A 23573-nucleotide genomic window follows, 5' to 3' on the forward strand; every position below is an offset into this window, starting at 1 on the left:
CTTTAATACTGATGCCAGCCAGAAATGCCTCTGAACAGTCCGTCTGCCTATTTTACAGCTGGGCTGGAATCCATGGCTCAGACATTTTTCTCTTGCTCATCTCTCTGGTCCCACATGCATCTATGAGCTCATTATTTATTTATTTACTTTTTTGTGGTACTGGGGTTTGAACTGAGGGCTTCACACTTGCAAAGCAGGTGCTCTACCACTTGAGCCACGCCTCCAGCCCCCGCGAGCTTATTCTAATGACACTTGGCATGGGCTTTACTGCCTATACCACTGACCAGGCCCAGGAGTCTTCTCCCCTTTCCATTTGTCTCCATTTTGTTGGTTGCAAGTGTCACTGGGAGTCCATGGTCATCAGTCCTCTCCCTGAGTGTACCAGTTAGAAGTGCTGACATCGAAAACTTGAGTCTGTCATGTACACATGCCCCAGAGTGTTGTGAGTCATCCTGCATCAGCTCATCAGCCCACGGGACTAACTGGAGTCCAAGCAGCTCTGCCCCCAGAGAGGGAGAAAAGCAGATGACATTCCTCATTCATTTGGTTTTAATTCTCTCTCTTACAATGCACGCAGGTATTTTCTGAGCACTCAAGGACAGGCTTTCCCAGTCTCTTTCTCATCTGTATTTCTTAACTTGAGCCTATACAGTTCCTATTCTAATAACTTTCCATTCCTTACACATGGTTTCTATTGCTCTTTGTCTAAGACTGAAATTCTCCCATCTGCTCATCCATCCATCCATTCATCCATCTGTCATCAGCCCATCCGTCTATCCACCTTGTCCATCCATCTGTTCATCCATCCACCCATCCATCTATCCATCCAGTAAATGCTCTGCCAGCTTTTGTGCTCAACGGTGGAGATGCAGCATGAAACATGGTTTTTTCTCTCAAGGAATCTTTGGGCCCTGCCTCTGTGTGCCAGAACCCTCTGATGTGCCTATCTTCACCTAAGCTAATTCTTGTAGGGGTGACAGACAATAATATTAGGGAAACTGGCAATAAACATGTAAACATATAAGTAATTGCTAAAAATGGGTTAACTTCAAATGTCTAAATGTCACGTAGGAAGTAAATGGGACAGCAAAAGAACAAGAAGTTAGGGGGGACCTACTTTGAAAGGACGTTCAGGAAGTCTTTTAGAGGAGGTGACCTTTAAGCTGAGATCTGAGGGGTGTAGTAGAGGTCAACAGTGCACAGAGCAGGAAATAAAAAAATGCGGAGGCCCTGAGGTGGAAGAGAAAATGCGTTCCAGAAAGGAGCTCAGTGTGACTGCACAACAGCAAACGAGAAAGTGCTGTGAGATGAGACTGTGAGGGGTGCTTAAACTGCTTTTGCAGAAAAGCACTGACTTCTCACTTGAACCCATGAATTAACTAAACACAGGAGAAAAGCTTGGCATCTCTGTCTCCACTTTGTCCCTGTTATCCTTTACTCTGAGCCATTCTCTCCTGCAGCCACCTCAAAATCGAGGAAAGACAGGAACAATCAAAAACATCTTCATGACAAGGGACTGAAACTAAGGAACAGAGGAGCCTTGCAGGACAGACCACTCCCCAAATAAAGACAATTACCTGTAATGATGAGGCTGCACCCTGGAGCAGGAGTAATCACGCCTCGGGAACCAGGTTGCTCCCCTCAAGTAATGACAGTGATAACAACTTCTCCAGAACCCTTGAGGAACAAGGACTGAGATAATGGTGAACCAGGCCCCACTCAACCACTGGAAGTGCTGGGACCGGGACTGTTTATATGCAGACCTTTGTCCCCTGCCCTAACTCTGTCTACTTGAAGCTAAAGCTCATGTTTGTACCCCAAAGATGGGCTGAGTGCTGACGTCGCCTCTTCCCACAGCATGTCTCAGGCGGTGTAATAAATCCCCTTTCTCTGCCACTGATGTCTCTTTATTTGGCATATAGGGGCGAGTGATGGGACCTGGGATCTAAAACTCCTGTTCCAAGACCAGTGAGGAAAGCAGGAGACACAGCTAAGGCAAAAAGCTAAGGCTTTTTGGTCATGGTGAGGAAGGTGGGAGGGAAGGGGGCTTAAACAAAGATCGACACCATCTGATTTAAGATTGCTCTGACTGGGAGCGGCCACCTGGAAGCAGAAAGAGCAAGCAGGAGCTGTCACTGTCAGCCGAGGGTGGCTGGGACTGTGGTGGTAGCACTGGAGGCACATGTTGAGTGTAGAGTAGGAAGTTCAGACATGGTGGAGCCTTCATGACTGATTCTCCTACTGCTGGCTTGAGAAGTTGGGTGACCAGCAGTATCTTCAATGTGCACATCACAGGCAGGTTTTGGGGTTCAGAGAGGACATTCAGAGCCCAGGATTGGATGTGTTAGTGTGAGGTTTCCACGAGCCATCTGTGCAGGTCAGGTATGCAGCAGGATAAACAAGGCTGGCACTCAGAAGAGGCTTGGGCTGAGGGGTCAGCTCATGGAAAAAAGGCCAGGCAGCAGGGAAGCCCTTGCATCTGATCCCTGGGAGCTTTACACAGAGCCAAGGGTCTTCAAACAGGCTTCCAACAGAGCTCAGGGGTTGGGGTCCCAGGCTACCTTTCTACACTGAGGGATCTTGGACCCCTGTAGGGCCAGGACTGTGTGCAAGTAATGAGTCAACTAGGACAGGGGAATTTTCTGACCATGGGGACTGGCTTTTCCGGAGATTGTTCCGAATTCCATTGATTATTCTTTGCTTTGCTCTGGAAACAGCTACTCTTTATGGAGGCCCTCTCAGAAAGTGACAAATCATGGAAAAATGCTTTTGGTGTTGGATGCAGCCAAAGCAGGAGGGCACATCTTGCTCTGTGGTATGGAGGCTGTGCCCAAGGATGTGCCACAGGCAGAGCCGGAAAATGGATGCAGGTGGCTGGTTGAGTCACTGCCCAGCTCTTTACCCAGTGTCTCATGTGGCATGGGGGAGGGGAGCACCGGGTCCTGTCTGATGTTCCAGGCAGGAAAGGAAAATTGGAAAAAGAGAGGCATTGTCATTTCTGTGGGGCAGAACAGGGAGTGCCTCTGGCTTCCCAGAGGGAAGATTTGTACTGAGGTCTCTGAACCTTCTAGACTGAGGTCTCTGTTGCTTGACTACAGGACACTCCCTCCCCAGGCCTGTTTCTGTTGCTACCATTCTAGGCTTCAGATAACACATTTCGGAAAGCCAGGTCTTTTCTGATTAGCTTCTCATTTCTGCTCACCAAGGCAGACTCCTCAGCTACTTCTTCAGGGTCAAAGGCTCTCAGCATCCCGCTCTTTGTGCTTCTCTCTATCTCTCTCCCTCCCTCCTCTATCTCTATCATCTCTATATCTCTATTTCTATCATCTACCTCTAACTCTATCTCTTTCTTTCTTTCTTATCTTTATTTCCTGACTCTCCCTCACCTGATGGAATGAACGAGCAGGGGATGATAGAATTGGAAATGGCTAGAGTTGCTGGAGGGATTGGAAACCCAGAGTGGAAGTGGGAAGAAGGTTCTATGAGTGTTGCTTAGAGGGCCTGTCTTGGAGGCCCCAGGCTGTGGCACTCAGAATCAAGGAGGAGGGACTGGGAGCAGCCTTTTCCCTGTCATATTGGCTAGAAGACAGTTTTCAAGGTGGTATGTGACAGCTGTTAAGCTAACAGTGACAAGGATTGGACACAGCAGAATTGCAAGCACAGCATCAAATCATGGAGCTGGCATGGAAATGTGGCCTCTGATGACCCCCTCCACTGCCCTGCTCCATTCCCAGGTGCTTCACTCCAGGCTAACACAGATCTCACCTCTGAGACTGGGGCAATGCGACTGGGAGGAAAGGAAGTGGCTGTTCAGAGTTCATCAGGGGCCTCTCAGGGCAGATGGTGGCTCAGGAGCGGCAGGAACTGAATCACCTCCTCCATGTGTGTATGTGTGTGTGTGTTGGGATGAACCCAGGACCTTGAGCTCACTAAGTGTGTGCTCTATCACTAAGCCACATCCCCAGCCCTCTGTGAATCTGGCAGAGTTAGAAGCCTTTTCCTGGACAGAAACTCCAATGGTTTCCCATCTTCCTTTGAGCAAAATCCAAAGTTCTTATGGAACTTCCAACACAACTTCTCTTACTCCCTCTCTTTTTCATTCTGCCCTAGCTATCCCGGCCTCCTTGCTGTGCCTCCAACATGGCATGCCTCAGAGTCTCCGCATTTGTGATGTCCTGTGTTGGGTGGGATCACTTCTCTCACAGAGCTGCCTGGCCCACTTGTCACCTCCTCAGGGCTCCTTCCAGATGCCACGTTCACAAAGAGGCCTTCTCTGCACATCCTTTGTCAGCTGTCACTTGCCCCCTCTACTGCCCACCCCCTAAGCGGGCTCCATCTTTCTTCATAGCTCTTTCTCAACACCAAATGTACTCTTCATCAATCTGCTTGCTGTGCAACTCTCCACTTGGATGTTACTTTGTCATGTGCTGCTGCATTCCCAGTGCCTGGAAGAATGTTTGGCACATGTAGGCATTCAGTAAATATTTGTTAAGTGAGCAAGTGAGTTACTAAATCTGATGAGAATGGGGGTTTTGGTGACTCTTTAGCATTGATATGTAATCTTCAGCGTGAATGTCTCATTCATGTCTTTAAATTAAATCCATTTTCCAATAGTACTGCCTCATCAAGGCAGAGCAGGGACCCCCTCAGTGTTGGGGTGTGAGCCAGGCTCTTCCTGGAAGGACTGCATAGAACAAGATGCTTGAGCTGGTGCCCTGGGCCCTTCATGCCTGAGAAGAGAGCCACCACACTCCCGGGACTTCCACAACTGTCTCACACTTACTTGTTGCCCCTGAAGGAAGCCCAGGCTATGCCTCTGCCTATGGATGAAGGAGTGGGGGAGAAAGAGAGAGAGAGAGAGAGAGAGAGAGAGAGAGAGAGAGAGAGAGAGAGAGAGAGAATTTGGTGACTAACTGAAGTAGGATCTGCATATATATGAAAAGAGATTTATTTTAGGGAACTGCCTCATGCAGTTGTGGGGGCTGGCAGGTGGCAGGTCTGAAAACTGTAGGACAACCTGGTAGGCTAGAAATGCAGGCAGTTTCTATGTTGTAGTCTTGAGACCAAATCCCTTCTGTTCAAGATAGCTCAGTCTTTGCTATTAAGTACTTTCACTGATTAGACGAGGCCCAACACATTATGGAGCGTGAACTGTTTTATTCAAAAGCCTACTGATTTAAATATTAACTAAATCTTAAAAAAAAAAAAGCCTTCCAGCAATATCTAGAGTGGTTTCTGACCTATCAACTGGGCACAATACCCTAGCTTAGAATTAAGTATCCCGGGGACCCACCCTGGCAGTAAAGTCTTGTAGCTGAAGTTCTTAGAATTGGGAGTTGCTGCTGAGGTGTCTGGGGTTTATTCTTGCTTCTGGTGGGCCTTTCTGCAGCAGTCACACCAATAAGCAGGGGTCCCTATCAGAAGGAGTTAAGAAATGGGGCCAGAACTCCTTCTACGCTGTTCTGGTTCAGCCCCAGTCTGGCTCGCACTGGAAATCCACATCCCTGGGGCCCTGAGTCATTTCCCAAGGGGACTGAAGGTCTGTGAGGAGAGGATGCATGGCTGACCATGGGCTCCTGCTTCAGGCCAGAGCCTGAAGGTCATCTGGAGGCTAAGAGCGGGCTCAGGAGAAGCAGGGACATGAGAGGGAAGGTTGAGATCTGTGTTCATAAGGGGGTCCCAGAGCCTGGAGAGGAGCAGCTGGTTCCTCCCAGTGTCCTCGTCCACGCTGTCCCCTGGGGCTGGAACTGTTCTCCCTCCTGCACAGTGAGGTCGCAGTGCAGGCTCTCACCCTTCCCTGACCTTGCAGGCACAGACAGCCTTTCCTCCTTCATGGCCTCACAACCCCTGGACCTACCTCCTCAGAGCACTTTCCAGGCTGGACTGAGGTGACTGTGCCTACCGGCCCCTCCTGCCCACACTCCCCACCACGAGACTGTGACTTCTTGGGGGGTTCCCTGAACTTGGCTCAGCTGGCCCCAGGCCCCTGCAGGCAAGGGTGGGAAGCTTGGTGTCTCCTGTCCTTTGCCCTTTCCTTTTTCTTCTTTTATGGTGCTGGAGTTTGAACTCAGGGCTTTGTGCTTGCTGGCCAGTGCTCTACCACTTGAGCCATGCCCCCAGTCCATTTGCTTTTAGCTTGTTTTTCAGACAGGGTCTCATACTTTTACCCGGACTGTCCTCAGACCTTGATCCTCCTACCTCTACCACAAGAGTAGCTGAGACTACAGCATAAAGTACCACGCCTGGCCTATACTTCCCTTTTGCTACTGTATAAATATCAGATGTACAACTTGGTGATTTGGCATGTATATCTATCTCATCTATCCAACATATCCATCATCTCACATAGTTTCCTTCTTCCCTCCCTTCCTTCTCTCTCTCTCTGTCTCTCGTCTTCTCTCCCTTAAGATTAATACCCAAACTCTACTCTCTTAGCAAGTTTCCAGTGTACAATGACAGAATATTAATGACAGTCCTGATATATATTAGAGCTCTCTCTATCTACTCTACATACACCTTTGTACCCTCTAATCTACATCTCCCCAGCTACCCCCAGGCACTCACTCTTCTTCTGTCTTTATATATTCCGTTTTTAAAGATTCCATATATAAGTTAGATCATGCTGTTTTTTCCTGTGTCTGTCTTATTTCACTTAAAATAATGTTCTCTCAGTTCATTCATGTTGTCTCAAATGATAAGTTCTCTTTTTAAAGGCTGAATAGTATTCCATCGTGCAAATACTACATTTTCCTTGTCCAGCCATCTGTTGATGGACACTTGGTTTCCATGTTTTGGCTATTGTGAATAATGGTGTAGTGAATGTGGGAGTAAAGATGTCGTTATGAGGTAGGGATTTCATTCCTTTGGGTGTGTACCAGGAGTGGGATTGCTAGAGCGTGTGCTGACCGTGCTTGTAATTTTGGGAGGCACCTCCACACTGTTCTCCATAATGGCAGTACTAATTTGCATTCCAGTAGTGGCAAATGATTGCTTTGTCTCCACATACTCTCAGCCCTGATTATCACTTGTCCATTTGATAATCGCCCCTAACAGGCGTGAGGTAAGGTCTCACTGAAGTTTGGATTTGCATTTCGTGATCATTGGTCACCCCCACTGAAAAGTTCTTCTCAGCTCTTCTAGGAAAAGGTGCTAGAATGGTTCAAGGCAGATGGCGGCCTCAGACCTGCAAGGACCCAAGCAGCCCCCAGACACCTTCCCTGTCACATTCAAGTTGAGACCAGTCCCCAGTGTGGGAACAAAGTCTTATCCATGAACTTCCAGAGGGGGGCAGTGACCCCAGGGCACCAGGGTGTGCAGACCATCCTGTTTCCCCACCTCCATGCCTCCACTGCAGGAGGTGGGGGTTGTCCTTGGACACCTCAATATGGCAAACGGGAAAACAGGCTGAGAGAGGGGAAGGGAGCTACTCACAGTGGCAAAGTGAGTTCCTGGGGCGCCGAGCAGATACATAGAAGTGTCACACTCCTGGGGACTGTGTGATCTAGTGCCAGCAACAATTTCATTTTCATGTTTTTAGAATGGGGACAATAATAGGAGGGTCAATTGTGAAAATGTTCTCAAGAGTGTTTTTTCACATCTGCCACGACAGATGCTGGCTGCTCCTGGGACCACGATGTCCTGAACTCCACTATCCTGTGTATCTGTCCAACATGCTCGATGAGTGAAGGATGAAATGTTCGATTTGGGGTGGGCAGCCACTCTGAGGACAGTAAGTTCTCAACCAACCACTGTGAATGTGTGGACCCCACCCAGACTTTTTATTAAATGAAGATGGCTCAGTAAAGAGGAAATTGTTAAAAAAAAAAAAAAAAAAGGCTTGCCCCAACTGTCAGCAGGATTCAACTATTTATTTTGCACCTCTTACGTTCCAGTCTCTGTTCCAGACACTGGGGACACAGTGGTGAGCCATCTTGCAAAGTTCTTGCTTTTATGGAAATTCTGAACCTTTTTTTTAACCTCTGATGTCCTGACTTCTCCTGCTCTAAGCTAGTTTCAGGTTCTTCTAGACCAGGCTCCAGGAGGCCTCTTTCCCTCCATCCTGGATCCTTGTTTCTATCTTCTTTAATTTAGCTCTGCACCCTGAGGCAAAATGCCACACCCAGTGGGAGCACTGCTAAGGCCTTTGGAGGCCAGAGGCAATCTCCAAACTCCCCGTCTTCCGCCTTGAGCATAGTCCCTTGCCACTGGGCTCTGGCCCTACTCATCCAGAGCAAAGCATGGGAGAACTCAGGGCTGGCCTCTTCTGCCCCTTTCACCTCAGCATCACCAAATTCCCCAGCCTCACTTTGGGTGCCAGCATGAGCCTTCCTGAGATCTCCCAGTTGCTGGGTCTGTCTGATTATGTCTACATTTCTAACCCCAGGCCTCTGCTTTTGCTCTGAGCTCGGGAGTGCAGGCCTTACTCCTTTGTGATATGAAGTCATGGCTGAAAATCTCCAGGGTTCTCAGACAGCCCTACAGAGATGGAGGCAGCTTGCACTAATGTCAGGGTCCAGGACTGCCTCAAGGAGGCCTGAGTCTGGTCCTGTGTCTACCACTTGCTAGCTCTCGATGTGGGGCAAGTCATTTTCCATCTCTGTACTCGGTTACACGTTTGTTTCTTCATTTGTTCAGCCCACAAACCCTTTGATCACCTTTCATCTCCTATTAGGTGTAGTCTCAAACTCTGGGCTCAGTATTTGTGGCCCTTCATGATTGGTCAGAGCCACGTAGCGGGGAGATGGATGAAGGTTTTGCTTCCTGAATGGCTCTTATGCTGCTCTCTTTCCAGTCCTTCCCACACTACAACTGGAGCCCCCACTGGTCTCTTGCTTCTGGAAGACAGAGGGCACACTTAGGACACCTGTGCACCAAGAAGCTTTGCCATTCGCACGGTTTCCTGGGTACTCCGCATGCCTGGTGCTAAAGGATTCTAGAGTTTGGGGAAGATCTCTCCCAGGCCCTGAGTTCAGGCCTAAACTTGGGGGCAAAAAGGAGTGCACCAAAATGCAGGTTATAGTGAGAACCAGAGAGGCCCAGTGGAGTAGGCCACTGGGTAGACAGCCTGGGCAGAGAAGAGAGATGTGCAGGCAAAGAGTTCTGTAGAAACTGAGACCAGGAGAGACTTGGAAGTGGCCATGAACAGCGGGTCTTACTCAGAGGCTGCTGCTGCCTTGGCAGCCAGAGCTCAGAGGAGAGTGCATCCTGGCTGTGCTGGGAGTGTGTCCTGTGCCATCGCTGTGGCTTTGGCATTTACCTCAGGGACTCTGCCTAGCCCAACGTGGTTTCTCACAGTGAATTTCAAGACTTGGGCACAGCTTTGGGAAGAGAAATGTTCCTTTCCCATTGAACTTGTGTCTGGGGAGATAAAGTTTGGAGTTGCATTTTTTTTGGGGGAGGAGGAGGCAGTACTTGGGTTGGAACTCAGGGCTTCATGCTTGCTAGGCAGATTCTACCACTTGAACCACTCTCCCAGACTTTCTTTGTTTTAACATTAGTTATTTTTAGTAGAGTCACACTTTATGCCTTGGCTAGTGATCCTCTTACCTTTGCTTCTCCCATAGCTGGGATGACAGGGTTGTGCCACCATACCGTTTTTGTTCATTGATTGAGATAGGATATCCTGGACCTTTTGCCTGGGTTCGCTTTGAACTTTGATCCTCTCTATCTCTGCCTCCCGAGTAGCTAGGATTACAGGTTTGAGCTTTGGCACCAGGCTGTAGTCATTTTCCTTACAAGTGAAATCTGAGATGGAAGTCAACAGGGAGGAGAGAGGACAGAGGCACAGCTAGAATGGAGGTGCCATCTTTAGGGCCCGGTGTGCAGCCTTGCCTGAAGCTAGCCATCTCTGACACATTCTAGTTTCATGGAGCCCTTTTTACTTAAGCCAGTTAGAATTCATTTTAATCACTTGTAACCAGAAAAGTCCTGCCTGATACAGAACCCATGGTGAAAAGGATAAGGGAGTATTCCTCCAGAGCTGAGGGCTCATCAGACCTCAGTCTGATAGGGTGGCAGGGGATAATCTGTTGATGACCTGATGGGGGCCCCACTGATCCCGACACCAGCAACCTGGGAGCCCAGGACAGCTGCTCTATGACTCCAAGTGAGGTGTGACCACAGCCTGTCCACCTGGACTCCTATGAACCTGCCTTATTGTGCCACAGGTATCTGTGACTAGGAGATTGAGCAGACTTCTGCCAACCTCTATATCCCAAGGTGAGTCTGCTCACATAGTCTAAGAAAAGGAAATTAGCTAGACACCAATACTGGGACTTGGCCAGTCCTCCTGGGGGGAGGGGTGCTTCTAAAAGTGCCATTTAGAAACAAAGCTGGGAGAGAAATCCTGTGTCTCTCTGATGTGCATCGTAGCAGTTTGATGCACCTCCTGGTTATAACTTAACCTCTGACAGATCTTCCCTAATAGGTCTCTACCTGGGAGAGTTGGGGCTAGACAGGTAGTTCGGGGCCTCTGGCCTGCAAAGGCTTCTGGATATGGCAGATCAGGCTGAAGATGAGAAGGAACTGAACACACTCTATAGTATTTATAGTTTTCTGGGTTCGTGCTCAGAGTTGAACTGAAATTATCTCAATAGCAAATGGTCTATAGTCCTCATTTCATATGCAAATCCAGTCGTCACCCACAAATTTTTCTCGCTTGCATAAGTTTATGACCTTCAACTCTGATGTATTCCAATTTCCATATAACTTCTGGTTCTGTACCTATACACTGATACCTCAAAACTGACACGTTATCAGCACTTGGTGCCCCTGCTGTTGCTAGGAGCAGAAAGGCTGAATCACAGCCTAGGCAATGGGGTGCAAGAAGTATTTATAATTGAATTGAACCATTTCCCTCAATGTGTCAAGGGAACCTCAACTCCCCTGGATTCTCGGGACCTGAAGTTTGCCTGTTGATGTCAAATTGTTGGGCAGGCCCATGCTCCCTTCTCCCCTCCTATGGCCCTTACATCTGGTGGCGCCGGGGAAAGAGGTTCAGTGGCTAGTGGTTTTAGGTGATGGCGAGAGTGCTGTCACTGGCCAGGCAGGTGGAGACTTGGCTGGTGTGGTGTTAGTGGAGAAGATGACATCAGAGTGGGAGGTGGAGCATGGAGGAGGAGCACAAGCTTGACCTCCCAGGCTCCACAGAGCAGCAAAGGGATGCCTCTTAAAGAGGTTTAACTGCCAGGACCTGAGGTAAAGCACAATGCCCATGTAACTGGGTTGATGGATTTGCAAACACAAAACTGGTTTATGTAACTACCCTTTATGGTGACACCCAACTACAAAAATGACCACTAGGGGGCAGGGGAGACCTCTTCAGCAAGACATCAGGCTTTCCCAGCCAGAGATGGCTGTTTCTTTCAGTCTGGGGCTGGTGCTGCCTCCTCTCTCTTGGATCACAGTGCACAGAGATGAAGAGAGTATGTATAACACACAGGACCAATTGAAGTAGATATGGGATGCTTATATGTAGCTTAGTGAAAAAAAATCTGCATTTCCTTCATGCTATACAACAAAAGATATTAGGTATTGAGTTTGTATAAAATTCTAAATAAAACAATTTCAAACTTTTTTTTGGTGGGACTGGGTTTTGAACTCAAGATTTCCTGCTTGCAAAGCAGGCGCTCTATCCTCGAGCCACACCTCCAATCAGTTTTTGCCCTGGTTATTTTGGAGACGGGGATCTTGGGAACTATTTGCCCTCAAATAGGCAAACCATGATCCTCCTGATCTCAGCCTCCCAAGAAGCTAGGATTACAGGCTTGAGCCACTGTTGTCTAGCTTAATTTCAAACATTTTTTTGTTAAACATGAGCTGGCTACAGTTGGCATCTCTATTTATATGCACTTGTGTGCTTGAAATAGCAATGTGAAATTTCTGATCAAGATTTTTCATGATTCCTTCAAATTCCCCATAAGCATCATTGACAAAACATTTTGTGGTGATAAAAATTTACAAACAACTTTGTAAACTACTTAAGGTATGTGGCAGCTGAAAATTCTATTTACAGGTTACAACATCATTGACAAATGCACTGTTGAAATTTCTTGTGTTAGGCACTGGATTTAACACCCATCAAACCCTCTCAGTTCACATGCTCTAAAGTAATGGTGACACACTGATTTGCAGACTACACGTGAATTTTTAGAGCTGTCACCCTGTGACTAAAAAAGTTCACAGGCTGTGAAAGATAGAAACAGCTGTATACTGAGAGTGACCATTGTCGTACCTGGTGCTGAAGAGTTAGGATTTGTGCTTTCTGACTGGACATGGCTACTCCCTGCACCTCCTTTCAGTCAAAGAACAAAGTGTCTGGGTCTGTATTGATACGCACAACATGGATGAGTCTCAAAACATTATCCAGACTGAAAAAAGCCAGACCCTAAAAAGTCCTTGCTGTAAGATTCTACCTATTTGGAGTTCTAGAATAGGCAAAACTAACTTGTAGTAATGAAAACAGACAAGTAGTTGTCAGAGCAGTGGAGTGGGGTGAGTAGGGTGAGAGCAAAGGAAGGAAGACATGGGAACTGTGGAGAGGTAATGATGAGGTTTTCCATCATGATTATGGTACTGGTTACGCTGGTGGACGGCCCATCCATACATTTGGCAAACTCATAGTACTGTATATTTAAAACGATGTAGTTTATATAGTTGATTTTAAAAAGTGAAAGTGTACCTGTTTAGACCGTGAATTATATGGGTTCTGTAACATGCATGAAAATGCAGTCAGGGCTGTCATCTGATGGTCTCCAAGAGTTCCCTCTTGCTCTCCTTGCCCCAGGCTCCCCACTCCTCTTATCTGTGCTCTGGCCTCCCTGTCTACCTGGGTAGAGGCACACTTTGCAGCTCACTGCTAAAGGTCACATTTGAATAGTAGTGGTCTCCTTTGCTGCTTGGTGGAATATCATTGTCCTTGCCATCTAATGGGGCCTGCTCTCAGCTGCCCTGTAAGCAGCTGTAGGTGTGGTTCTCCCCAGGAGGGATGGCCTGTGTGCTCCAGCTGGTCCCTCACTTGAAGGAAAGGGTATCACCATTTTGCTGCAGAGTTGTGATGACGCATTTGAAGCACTTCCCTGTGGATTGCTGGCCTGGGAAGGGGATAGGCTGGAGTAAGCAAAGTGGGACGATTTGACAGGAAAGAAATAAATAAGTGCTCACTTCTTGGTTGCAGGGAATTGTGGGAGGAAGAAGGAGAAAACTGGAGATGGGGGAAGAAAGAAGTGAGAATGATCAGACCATGGGTGGTAAATTTACTGTCCAGGCTTTGGCCTAGAGCCTAGATTGGCCTAGATGGTAAATATCTTAGACGTGTGGGGAACATGGTCTCTGCTGAAATGACTTAACTTTGCCACTGTAATGTGAAAATAGCCTTAGACAAAACATGAATGCATGAATGTGTCTGTGTTCCAATACCATTTTATAAATGCTAAAATTTGAATTTATATAATTTTCATGGATCACAAAATCTTACTCTTTTGATTTTTTCGTCCAACCATTAAAAAAATGTAAAACCCATTCTTAGCTCATTGGCCTTACAGAACTGGCTTCAGGGGACTGGCCGGGGACAACTTTCCCAGTCTAGCGTAGGAAGGTGATTTAATAGTACATCCCAAGGGTGCAGGGCTTTTGGAAAGGGATGGCTCGCGGACTTCTGGGTTTCAGCACAGTTAAAAAAGCCATGACCTTGAGGGTTCCTGGGATGTTCTCAGTTCCTTTGTGTTTTGGATGAAACCCAGAGGTTTCAGCGCCTGAGGAAGCAGAGTGGTTTTCTGAATCCCCATCCATAATACGAATATACTGTTTGACTTTCAGCCATCTGAATTTGACTTTCAAATAAGTTTTCAGAAACCATGAGGCATAACATAAGCAAAATAACAAAAGAGGGCCATAGATTTATATAAAAATGTGTTAAGAACTGTATTAGTTTGCATTACTTTAACAAAATACCAGAGACAGGCTAACTTCATAAAGACAAGAGCTTTATTTAGCTCATACTTCTGGAGGTTTAAGTCCAAGATGGGGCAGCCCCTCTGGTGAGGGCCTAATGGCAGATGGCTGTCAATGGTGGGAACACACAGGAGGAAGAGATCACAGCTTGAAACAAGAAGCCAGAGAGCACAATTTAGGCATCAGATTCATTTTTATAACAACTCACTTTTGTGAGAGCTCAGGGTTCCTGTGAGAGCTACCTTAATCTCTTTGAGTGCAGCGCCCCCCAATAACCTAAGTCCCTCCCATTAGGTTCCACCTCTTAAAGGTCACACCATCCCTTGGCAGTGCTACACTAGGGACAAAGATTCTCCTACAGGAGCCCTTGAGGACACACTCAAATCATGTTCAAACCGCAGCAGGAACCAAGGGTTGTAAGTAACCAAGTTCTTTTTCTGTTTTGAGGCAAAGTCTCACTTTGTTGCCTAGGCTGATGCTCCTGACTCAGCTTCCTTGGGTTTTGAACTCAGGGCCTACACCTTGGGCCACTCTACCAGTCCTTTTTTGTGATGGGTTTTTTTCAAGATTGGGTCTCACGAACTATTTGCCTAGGCTGGCTTCAAACTGTGATCCTCCTGAGTAGCTAGGATTACAGGTGTGAGCCACTGACGCTTGGCTATTTTGTTTTTTTTCAGGGCTTCATGCTTGCTAGGCAGGCACTCTTACTGCTTGAGCCACTCCACTAGCCCAAATTCTGTGTTTTTGAAGTCTAAGAAAGGCCATGTGTTGAGTGATTACCTGAATAAGATCAGGGTGGGAACCCCTGCAATGCCACTGTAGGGAAACAAGAAGCCCAGGTGACAGTGGACCAAGTGTGCACGGTATCACTTTCCCTGGTATCCAGAGTGCAGGCCAGGTAAGCAGCAGGCTTTATGGGAAGGCTCCTTCCTTTCATCATTCCCTTCTTCTCCTTGTCACAACAATTACAGTCTTGCACTTGGGGTTTTCATGATTCTGTTGGAATTAGGAATTGATACCTCAGGGAGTGCTATTGGACAGCCCTGGCCTTTCTACCTTGTCACTTGGTGTGTGTGTGGGGTGGCTCTCGTAGACCCACTGTTTTGGGAGTTGACTGAGGGAAAATGGCAGTTTGGCTCAAGAGTATTTGAGCTGGATAACAGCCCTGGTTCCCTTCATGGTTCCCCTCATGGTTCCCTTGTCCATGCCCAGGTCAGGAAGCCCTACTTACTAGTCTGCTTGTTATGATGTCCTGTGGGGAGCTGGCCTTCAAAGACCTGCTACTGGGGTGGAGTGGCCTTAGGAGGGCTGGCCCTGATTTTTTCTCTGTTCCTTTCCCACATTCCCTCTTCCTTTCTTCATTCAGTAGGTGCCTTTTTGTGTAGCCAGAAGCTTATAATCATGGGTCCTTCTTAGGCCTGCCTTTCCTGGGGGTTAGTCAAGCTATGTAAGCCCCACAACTGTCCCTCCAAAACCCAGTACAGGGCCAGGCCCAGAGTAGGCCTTGGTGATATCTGTCAGTTGGAATTGAAACAGCAGTTCAGTGGTGATATCTGCCCAGGCCTGGCTGGAAACTAGGAGCCACAGCCGACCACCCCTCCACCTTCAAGGGCCTTCAGTCACTGGGGGTGGAATGGGATGGGGACCAAGGACGGAGCAGGACAGAGAAGGATGGAGACTGGAACAGGGACAAGGTTAAGGTTACAGAAAGGGACTTTAGGCTGGGTGAGGTGGCTCACACCAGTAATCCCAGCTGCTCAATAGGTGGAGATGGGGAGGATTGCAGTTTGAGACCAAACCCTGGCAGAAAGTTATTGAGATCCCATCTCAACCAGCAAGCTGGGCGTGGTGATACACTCTTTTGGTCCTAGCTATATGGGAGACTGTAGGTAAGTGAATGGAGAGCTGAGGCAGGTTCTGGGCAAAAGTGGGAAACCCTACCTGAAAATAAATAAGAAGTAAAAAAGGGCTGGAGTGTGGTTCAAGTGGTAGAGTGCTTACTTAGCAAGCATGAGGCCCTGAGTTCAAACTCCAGTACTGCTCAAAAGAAAAACAAACAAACAAACAAACAACAAAACAATAAACAAAAAGGACTTTGGCAGGATGCAGATATGGGGCAGGAGCTGAGACAGCAGGGAGAGCAGGAAGGTGGGAAGCCTCTAGAGGGCAGGAGACCTCTGCCCTAGCCTTGGCCCTGGGCTCCTGCAGGGGCTGCCCCTCCTGGGGAAATGGGAGAGAAGCCAGCTGTCTCCAGTCTCAGGGGACAGGCGTGCAGCATGTAAACGCTCCTTCAGCACCCCTGGGGACTTATGGCGGAGCTCAGAGAGCCAGGCTTGTACCACCCACGGGTCATCACAGGAGGGAATTTCAACTCTCTGCTTTCCTCTGTGTGGGCTTGGAGGATAATTGCTATGGAAAAGGGCAATTTCGAGTGGCAGGAAGGAAGGGGACCTCTCTGGGGTTCAGGGTTTTGGGGTTTGAATGGATATCTGTGAGGCCTTGGACAACCACACGGGTTGGCCCTTTGTTGCCCTGGCTGGAGTTGGTGTTGCATTCACCTATAACACATTTGTTCCTTCCTTCACAAAAGTACGTTAGAAGGAGGTGTTCAAGGATAAACAGGATAGAGGTCATTTTTCTGTAGCATCAATTTGTTAAGAATATTGGTGCAAAATATCACTATTTATATTTATAAATAGGGAGCTGGGGACATGACAAGTCCCCAGGGGTAGAATGCTTGCCTAGCAAGGGCTGGGCCTCTGATTTCAAACCCCAGTATTACAAAAAGGAAAAATGCAAGTAGGAATACAATGCAAACTTTGCCTAAGTGTTTAAATAAACGGGGAGCCCTCACTGAAACCTCGTTTCAGAGGCACGGTCAGGTAGCGACTGTTCCCAAACCCTTGGGATTTATGTTCTTCCTGCTGCTCCTAGAGTGCCACTGGCCACATTTTGTAAGTGAGGGAAATGAAGTCTAGAGAGGGGTCCATAACTCCCTAAGGGTGGCGGTTGAGGGTGGACTCAGATCCCAGTCTCTAGACTTGGCATTCAGCAACTTGTCTGTGACACCGAGAAGCTGAAGCGCAATGTTTTGTATTTGTGTTCCTGCAGAGCCGTGGGAATGGTAGTTTCAGGCACCGCACCATGTTTCAGTAAATCATGTCTAGTGGGAGGGAACATGGCAGTGAAAAGAGTTAGGGACTGAAAGTCAAGAGACTGGACTTCATCTTTGACTGGCTCTTTTAGTCAAAAGGCTCTAACTTCAACAAATTGTTCGCCTTCCCCAGGCTTTCGCCTCTGTCTGTGACATGTGCTGGCTGCACGAGATGCTCTCTAACAACCTGCGTCCGCTAATGTGGTTGGGATGGCTGCTTGTCTTTCCAGAACCTGCAGACCAGCAGTTGATTTTTTCAGGTCATTCTAGAGTCTCTGCGGAAGGGACAGCCCTCCACTCAGCTGCCTAGCTCTGTATCACAATTTTGGAAGAAAGCTGTAAATGGGGCTCACCCAGGGCCTGGAGGTCAGCTCTGCTGAGGGTCATCAGGCTGCAAGAGCAGCCTCTCAATGACAGGGTGTGTGTTGGGCGGGGACAAGGGACATCCTCTAGATGTGGCATGGGAAGAACGTCTGGTGCTGGCCTGAGGCCGGAACCCACAGCTGCCCCTGTCTCCTGGGGCCGCAGCTCCCTTCGTCTCTCCTGTTAATGGGCTTCCTCTGCCTGCACAGGACAACCTGGCCACTAGCTGGAGAGGCTGTCACCCACAGCTCCTCAGTCTCCTATAGGGAGGGCTGGAAGCCCAGCTGGCTGCTGTGCTGGGGCAAGAGGAGGAGTCTCGCCACATGGGATATACATTTGACTTACCCTCTGGCCCGGTCTGTCCTTCCTGTGTGCCAGGTGTAGACCGTCTTCGGGTGTCTCTGGATCAGTTGGAATGGGAATGATCGCTCTCCCCCCATAGTTTCCTATGGGGCTGGCGCAGGGTTGGGACGACTCTAGGGAATAACGCTCCATCTCATGAGCCTTAGCCAGGCCAGTGTTGCCATCTTGCCTCTTGTGGACACCCCTCTTTGCTGTTGCTTCCGTTCCAGCCTCTGCGTGTTGGCAAATTAGTTACTGTCACTTGGCCTTTTACCTCCTCCAATAATTATTGACTTCTGTCTTCTGTCACTTCATGCTATTCTTTTTGTTTTTGTGGGCTCATCTAAAAAATTAATTTCATTTCTTTTACTTTAGTGCCTGTCAGGAAAGAATGGAAAAATCATGTGTTTAAACCCTCATGCTTAGCCACAATCTCTTGTCTCTGTTCCTTAAAACTGTTCTTGTCAAGGATACCAAGATTGCCATGTTGCCAGATCTAATGGTCACTTTTTTTGGCAGTACTGGAGTTTGAATTCAGGGTCTCATGCTTGCTAGGCAGGTGGTCTACCACTGGAGCCACTTCTCCAGCCCTAATGGTCACTTTGAGGTTCTTATACTACCTAGCCACTCAGCAGCTTCCAATACCCTTGGCCACTCCCTTCTTCTGGAAGACTTTCTTCTTCTTCTTTTTTGTTTTTGGTGGTACTGGGGTTTGAACTCAGGCCCTTGTGCTTATGAGGCAGGCACTCTACTACTTGAGCCACACCCATGGCCCAAGACTTGCTTTTTTTGCCTTCACAATGACACATGCTTGTGATTTATCTGCTTACCACTGGTACTCTTCACTCTTGCTCTCCTGGGAATTCCCATGAACTCTTTCCGTGGTTCTCTTCCCTTCTTTATCACCATCCCCAGTCCATCTCATCTAGTCCTGGGACTTTACACACCTCCTATACACCAATGACTCCCACATTTTTTCATTTTTGGTGGTGCTGGGGATTGAACCCAGGGCCTTGTACATGCCAGGTAAGTGCTTTACCACTGAGCTACACCCCCCAGCCTGACTCCCCCATATTTACTGCCCTGACATCTTTCCTGAATTCCAGCTGCTTGTTTCTCAAACTTAACTTGAGTCAACTGGAACTCTGGTTTTCTACCTCAAGTCTGTTCCTTCTCAGCACCACCATGGGAATAAATGACATACTCATACACCTAGTGACTAAAGGCCAAAACCCAGGATCACATGGCACTCTGATTTTTCCTATATGTATACATGCTTTTTCTTTTCCTTTTTGCTTTGTTTGCTTATTTGTGGGTTTTTTTTTTTTTGGCTTTTCTTCTTTGGTGCTGGGATCGAATCCAGGGCCTTGCACATGCTAGGCAAGCTCTGTACCACCGAGCCCCCTTGTGGGATTTTTTTTGGTGGGGACGACACTGGGGTTTGAACTCAGGGCTTCACACTTGCTAGGTAGGCACTCTTAGCACTTGAATCACTCTGTCAGCCCTTGCTCTTTCCTATTTCTGTATCAGCAAACCCATCAGCCCCTCAAGAGCGATCATTAATATATCCACTTCTCTATTGCTACCACTGACCATGCCTGTTAAAGCCACCATGGTGCCTTGTCTGACACCAGTACTCCAATGACCTCTTGATGGGTTTTCCTGCTTTCACCATCATTCTCCATGCCCTGGGATCCTCCTCCCACCCAGAAGCCAAGGGGACTCAATTAAAAACATCTATCAGGTTATGCTATACCTTTGTTTAAGATGTGCCATGGCTTCCTGCTGCCCTTAAACTCCCACCCAAGGCTATGCTCCTCTGCAAACTCCTCTTTCACTATTTTCTCTTGCTGACAGGCTTCGGCCGTGCTGCTCTTCATTCCTCCCCTGGACCTTTAGGCTTGTTCTTCCTTCTGCCCAGAATGCTCACGTCAGTCACAACTCCTTGTCATTCATTATCTGGGTGTGAGTTCCTATTTGCCTCCTCAGGGAGGATTTCTTGGCTTTCTCTGTCTAGGGTAGGCACCCTTCTCTCAAATCATTCTCTGCAGTGTAACTTTGTGCTTAAAAAATTCACAGTAGGAATCAGCATCCAAAATTACTTGCATATTATCTAACTTTTCTCATTAAAATATTAGCTCTGAGAGGAAGCGTCCTTTTGTCTTCTTCATTTTTTATCCCACCTGCTTTGCTGTTTGGAATACAGTGGGTAATTAATAAATGTATGTGCAATAAGTGAATAAATGATCAGGGACTAGAACAGAGATAGTTCTCAGAGAAGGGGATATGGGCACAGCAGGCATTCCTAAACCTGTCTCTCGAGTTTCTGTGCCATTCTAGGCCAGAGTATCACAGGAAGCCTGCCAGTTTCATAAAGGATCAGTGAGCAGGTGCTGAAGGGCCAGGGTGAGGCAGGGGCAGTGGGTAGGGAGTGTGGCTACTCAATTTTGCCAAGATGTTGCTTCGTTCATCTGCCCTGAGCAGATTTTTCTTTTCTTTTTCTTTCTTTCTTTTTTTTTTTTGGCAGTATTGGGGTTTGAACTCAGGGCTTCACACTTGCTAGAAAGGCGCTCTACCATTTGAGTCACTCCACCAGCCCCCCTTGTGACTTTCTGTGACTTTCTATGCCTTTTTTCTTCACACTGTTTTAGGGATAATTTTCCACATGGTCAGCCAGCTCCATCAAGTGCCACCGTGAGGAGTGGGACTCAGAATGGCTGGGATGATGGAGACTGTCAGCTGGTGTTCCCTGCTCTCCTTTGTGTAGGAGAGTCCTGGTGTATGACACACAGGATGTTCGTCTGTGGCTCTTTTAAAGGGAATAGTTAAAGAAACTGTGACACACACACACACACACGCTCATGGCTCTGGCTCATAACTCCCGGGACCCTCTTCCTAAATGACTCAAGTAATAAGGTTTGGTCTTGGTCTTTGTTTCCTGAAGCAGCTTCAGAACCACTTCAGAACGATAAAGGTGAAAGGCGGTCTTTTGTTAGAACTTTGGCCATGTTAACCATGGCGTTATCAGAAAGCAAAGTCTCTCTCTCTGAAGTTTCCTGCTCCCTTTCTTCCCCCAGGCAAGCCATAGGAACTAGAATCTCTCTTCTCACAGAATCTAAAATTGTACCATAATTTTTCCCCACCTTTCTGTCTTGGAGCTGGCCATAAAGTCTCTGACATACCCTGTGTGATGGTCACCATAACATCCCCATTTCAGAAGGGGTCTTGCTCCATACCTGGGAGGAAGGAAGGCTGTAGTGAAGTCAAGAGGAATCTGGACAGCCGGGCCTTGCTGGGTTCCCACTCGGCCTATTAGCATTAGTTCAAACTCTGTCTAAACATGTGTGTACACAATCGTCCATGATTCAACAGGGCTGACACAATGAAGTGCCCATAAGAATCCCAAAGGACAGGAGTTTGGAGCTTCTGGACAACCGAACGCATGAAGGCTTCCAGCAAGGTGAGCAAGAGCTGGGAGGGTCTCCCAGACCTCACTGTCTACAACTCTCCATCTAACTATTCATAGTACTCTGTATAAAAAAAAAGTATTGAAAGTATTCTTCAAAGTACTCTTTATTAAACACACACACACACACACACACACACACACACACACATACACACACACACACACAAAACAGTAAATCTGTGTGTTTCCCTGAGCAAATCAGTAGAATCTAAGGAAGGGGATTGTGGGATTCCCAGTTTGTAGCCAGTCGGTCAGAAATTCTGGAGGCCCAGATTTGTGACCAGCGGCTCAAGTGGGGGCAGTCATGGGGACTGACACTGTCTCCAGGTGTCAGAATTGGATTAGAGGATTGCTTGCCTGTTGGTAGAACCCGAACATATGTTGGGGTCACAGAAGTGATGCGTGTTGTGAGTTGATAGTGGGGGAGGATGAGTTTGTTTTTCCTCTCTGGTATATCTTCAGAGAAATCCTCTCAAAAGGGCCAACTGAAGTCAGCAGTGTGCAGCTCAGAGCAGATGAGAAGACGCTAACCCTTCCCAGGAGTTTGAGCTGGAGCTGGGAAATGCCTATTTATGACATTTTCCTTTTCTTTGTGTTTCTCTGTGGTTATTGAAATTTTGGGTTTTGGGGAAAAAAAACCCAAAAACAAAAATAGCAGCTATTTGTGAAAATAGAGAGGGAGAGATAAAACTTGAACTTCTAAAGAGCTCCCCAGAGGGACTCAGCACTCTCAGGAGGTTTTACAGAACTAAGGAGGACAGGGTGGGCCAAGCTTGGGAAACTTCAGCCTGGGCAGGCTCTACAGGAAGGGGGATTGCATGGGTGAGCAGGGGGCAGGAGAACCAGAGAGCCTGCCAGTCCCTTGGTGGCTATTCTGAGGATCCTCCTGCCTCCCTGCCAACCGGCTTGCAGCCTGGGGCTGGCTATGACTGCTACTTCCTTAGCGTTTTAGGGAAGAGGCAGCTTGAGAAAAATGTTCACCATCTTACAGAATCTTGCATCTTCCAGCAACTCCTTCTCATTGACCTAACACCCCAGTTGCTGGCAGGCTCCCTTGCCATGTTCCAGTAATCAGAGTTCTTGCTGTTTTTGGAGCCCCTTCATGGCCGATCCAGTTCTTAGTCCAGACTTTGCTTCACGATTAACACATCAGCTTCTGTACAATGTGGGACACCCACACAGCAGTGAGGCGTGTTTGGGACTCACTCTCCAACATTCTGGCTTGATCTGCAGTTTCTAAGGGGTTGGGGACAGTGGTTATCTGATCTGCTTAATCTGGGCCTCAGAACCTAGGCAGAGACAGCCTATGAGAATCCGGCTGGCTTAGCTATCTTTCTATAATAACAGGATTCTTTCATTACCATATCCAGAGAGGAGCTTTTTCTTGGAACTCTGTAAAGACAACAGCAACACAAAAGTCAGATTGGACTGATAAGCTGACACTAGGGGATGAGAACCACATCCTCAGACCTTTTGGTTTTAGTTTGTTTTTCAGCTAAGATCTTGAGCTAAACTTTGCTGGGGCTGGCCTTGAACTATGATCCTCCTACCTCTGCCTCCCAAGTAGCTGGGACCACAGGTGTGTGTTGCCTGTTTTTTGAGTTGGGTCTAGCTCTTACAAGTGAAAACTGAGCTTCAGTTTTCAGTTTTCAGTTTTCAGTTCCTTGAGCTGGCTCAAGGAACTCAAAAGTTTTGCCAGCAATAAGTTTCTTTCTTTTCCTCTGTCTCTTGTGCTCCCTTTTCCCTATGGTAGATTTTTTTTTCTTACTATACTTTCCCTACATGTTGAAAAACTCCTAAAGACTCCAGGTTTTTTGGAACTCTTGAGTTCATGACCTCAGAAAAAGAAAGCTTCCTCCAATTCTTGCGATAACTCCAATTAGTCCTTACTTGGGTGTCTTGGACATCTGAGGGCTAGGGTACTGTGTCTGGCCATCTCTATCATTTGCCCCATCCTTGCTCCCATGACTTAATTGACAATCCCAGAAGACTCCCTTGAAAAAGGGGCAGAACAGTTTCCAAATGAGGAAACACAAGCAGGCCAAATGACATGTCCATTCTAGGAACTAACTCAGTGTAAGGTGTCTTTAATATTATCTCTATCACAGGACATTAAAAACAGTTGAGATTTAGTCAGAACCTCTACTTAATTTTCCAGACCTGAGTCCAATGGGAGCCTGTCAGGGTTTAGTAGAGTCTATATGGGCTCATTTAATTTTCACAAAATCTGTGAGGCAATTATTAGCTCTGCTTTACAGTTATTGACTGGATATCATACACTAAGATATTCACTAA

The 23573-nt window shown here is 47.5% G+C and overlaps 1 non-coding gene across 1 annotated transcript; it reads right to left on the minus strand.

Moving 5' to 3' along the window:
• Window positions 1-18793: 18793 nt before the first annotated feature.
• Trnaa-ggc (transfer RNA alanine (anticodon GGC)) lies at window positions 18794-18865 on the minus strand. The gene has a single exon. It is a non-coding gene; the product is annotated as a tRNA-Ala (tRNA).
• Between the last annotated feature and the right edge of the window lie 4708 nt (window positions 18866-23573).

The sequence above is a fragment of the Castor canadensis genome, chromosome 1 (genome assembly GCF_047511655.1).
Source record: "Castor canadensis chromosome 1, mCasCan1.hap1v2, whole genome shotgun sequence".
Classification (NCBI taxonomy): Eukaryota; Metazoa; Chordata; class Mammalia; order Rodentia; family Castoridae; genus Castor; species Castor canadensis.